We start from the raw sequence: 3,812 nt of genomic DNA on the forward strand, positions 1-3,812 counted from the left end.
ACCACCCAACCTGTCGCATTAGAAGATCATAAAATCTTGTACCAACTGAAATTCCAAGCACAAAAACCTAATCCAAAAGTAATCACATGTATCCGTAGTTGTCAAAAAAAAATATCCATAGCTGAAATATCACCCATAGCAAAGTGCCAAACCCATCCAACTATCCATACCTCAAAGGTATAACAAGTGAATCTCATATCACCGACATATCCAATCTATAACCTGCAATCACAAGCCTCAAGAGCAATACCTGCCACATATATACCAAGAAGCTCCCACTGCAAAAGATAATGTCAAATCTATAACCAATCCACTCAACACATCTCAAAGAAGTGAATCCATGTAGTATCAAGGACATCCGCAATACATAAACTAATATCCTGCAAGAAAAAACTCTTATAACAAGTCTCCAATAGTCTCCCAAATTCTCCACAACCAACAGAGGAAACAGATAAAGGAATAACCATGTCATCTCTCACATGACATACATGAGCACAAACCAGTGATCACAATCTCTAACCAATCTCAAATCCAATGTAGGCAAAACTGAACATCCAGTAAGATAACCAAGACCAGAGAAAACCATGCAAATCATAACCTGTATCATGTCCTTCTACACACACTTCTAAATGTAAACTGTGCAAGTATGATCTTCTCTATAAAACCCCAACAAGAAGCCTCAACAACACCCAAACCATACCATATAACTCATCATGGATGTAAGCCTCTCACAAGAAGATCAAACTCAATAAACCCATTCTTAAACCAAGGAATATGCCCAATATAAAACCATCTCCCAAACTCAACCAACATAACAACATATGCACATGGAGATAACCAATGCTAAAACCATCTCTCAAATGAACCTTCCAGAACTAACTCATGTGCCATAGCTCAAGATCCATATCCATGAAAGACAAGCATAAATATAATGCAATTGAGAGAAAACAATGGGCTATACCTCTCAAGTAGCAAACTGCCGAGTAGACCAAGAGTGGGGAATGAGAATGCTCATCAAGATACCCAAGTCTCCAACCAAGACTCATCTAAGAACAATCTCCTCTCAAGTCCATATCAGGTGACTGCCCCTCGGACTTCTTGTTGAAACCATCAACCGCCCCAAAAAATACTTCTCTAATCCAAGAGAAATCAGCGTCACCACCATCTCTAAGTATCCATGAGCACCTGTAACCAATCAATCCATGCCAACTCCAAATGCAACATAGCAATATCATGAAGTATCCAGCTTATGATCAGTGTACTCAATACCAAGAAACTAAACCAAGATCAATGTCAAAGTTCCAACCATGGCCTCAGGAACATAAACATGACAACATGATCTTACCATCTCAACTAAAGAGATAACATGCTCCATATGAACACACTATAACATGTCACAACTCTAAATGTGTATCAAGAGTATACCATGACATAATAATGAAACCATCCTCACACAAAGGATAACATGCCAAATAAAAGCATAAACCACACCTTTGCCAAGAACCCTGTGATTCCTCAAGATGCAACCATCTCCACACACCATGAAGAAAAAACATCTCCACATACCAGGAAGAACCATCTCCACACACCATGAAGATAACCAAGAACTCCATGAGTCCTCAAGATCTAACCATCTTCAAACACCATGAAGATAACAAGTGCACTGTGCAAATGTCAAAGACACTTCTGCAGCAACAGGATCTAAGACAAACTTCCAACATTTGCAAACACTCAATAAATATATCAATGCCAAAAACTCCCACTCAACCATGGTACCAAGTCACCTATGGCATCATAAAATCCATCCTCTCCAAACCAAGAAGATATAAACCAAACCAAGAACTAATCATGCACTGTCACCCCATCACTGTCACAAGCTCCCACTAAACCATGTATCCAAGCTATCCATGACATCATGATGAAAAATAACCATCCTCTAACCATGAGAATCAACCAAGGCATCAAACCATCAAAGAACTCAAAGTGCACATCATGAGCTCCTTAAAAGAAACCAAATAACCATGATCCTCAACCAAGGAGATATACCACCATAACCAAATCAGAAAATCCAAGCTAACGAACATCAAGGATGTACCTATATAACCAATCATGTCATGCCAAAATCCATGACACCATGATCACATCCATCAACTGAGCATTTGGCTCTCAATATGTCCAACCTGTTAGCATAGTCAACCACAATCCTCCACCATGACTGTACCTGGTAACAACATCTCATCCCTTCTACATGAAGAAATCAAAAAATCATGTGACTTAGGGCATAGACAACCCAAATCCAAGCCACCAATCTGATTATGCATCAATAATGAAAGATCAATGGGCAAAGACAACCCATAACCAAGCCATAAATGCAACCTATAAGTATAGACCGCTTACAACACTGCACAACTTGTAGACCCAACAAGTCATCGTAGGGCCCATTTGCCATTGCACCAAAAGCCATGACTGTTAGTGAACATGGAACACCACATAATTAACCACCTGTGGGCAGGGGAGCGCATCGCATCACCCAACATTTGGCACACCAATCTCGCTCGGTGCTAGAACTTTTAGTGTACCTCAGTTTATTGGTGCATCATTGCATTCTTTGAAACCATTGATCTTGGCATTGAATCATCACTTCCATTAGCTATAGATGGTGAGTGAACCCTATTGGAACCCTTGTTCTATCCATGGGGATCCTCCAATATTCATGACCAACACATACCAAAGAGTCTACAAGATTCTCTAAGTGTGTTTGGATATTGATCTTTGAAGGGTCATAACTGAGAGCTTGTGGGGGCTATTGGTGAAATGTCAAATGTGATAAGATGGTGATGTTGACGTCTACAATAACCTATCTCATTTCAAAGAGGTCACATTTAGTTTGGATTTGGTATAGTGATCTCACTCGATGCCAAAACTCATAGTGTGCCTAAGTTCATTGGTGCATCACTTTGTAACTTTGAAATTGTTGATCTTTGCATCGAATCATCAGCTCCATTAGCTATGGATAGGTAGTTTAACCCTAGAAACACCCTTTTTTCACCCACAAAGAACCTACAACATTCTCTACCATCCCATAACGAAGAGTCTCTAAGATGCACTAAGTACACTTGGAGATCAATTTTCCAAGGGTATTGTTGGGTGATGCGAAGCGCTCCCCTGCCCATAGGTGGTTAATTATGTGGTGTTCCATGTTCACTAACAGTCATGGCTTTTGGTGCAATGGCAAATGGGCCCTACAATTGGTATCAGAGCCTGGTTTTGGCTTGGTCATGGGTTCAAATCTCCCCGGTGCCTTCCCGACTCGCGTAAGCACCTGGTATGCGCATCGAGGGGCAGATTGTTGGGTGATGCGACGTGCTCCCCTGCCCACAAGTGGTTAATTATGTGGTGTTCCATGTTCACTAACAGTCATGGCTTTTGGTGCAACGGCAAATGGGCCCTACACCAAATCCAAAAAACATGTGATCTCTTTGAAACAAGATAGGTTATTTTAAATGTCAGCATCACCATCTTGTGTCATTTCAATTTTTATAGATAGCTCTCATGAGCTCCAAGTTATGACCCTAGGAAGATCAATCTCCAAACGATCTTAGAGCATCTTGGAGAATAATTGGTATGTGGTGTCCACAAACATTGGAGGCTATCCATGGCTAGAACAAGGGTTTCACTATTGTTCACTAGCCCATCTAGATATAATGGAACTAATGATTTGATGCCAAGATCAATGGTATCTAAGTTACAAAGTGATGCACCAATGAACAAAGGCATACTATAAGTTTTTGTATCGAGTGAGATCATTATGC

The sequence above is a fragment of the Cupressus sempervirens genome, chromosome 5 (assembly GCF_028749045.1).
Source record: "Cupressus sempervirens isolate cs-2001-9-10 chromosome 5, ASM2874904v1, whole genome shotgun sequence".
Classification (NCBI taxonomy): domain Eukaryota; kingdom Viridiplantae; phylum Streptophyta; class Pinopsida; order Cupressales; family Cupressaceae; genus Cupressus; species Cupressus sempervirens.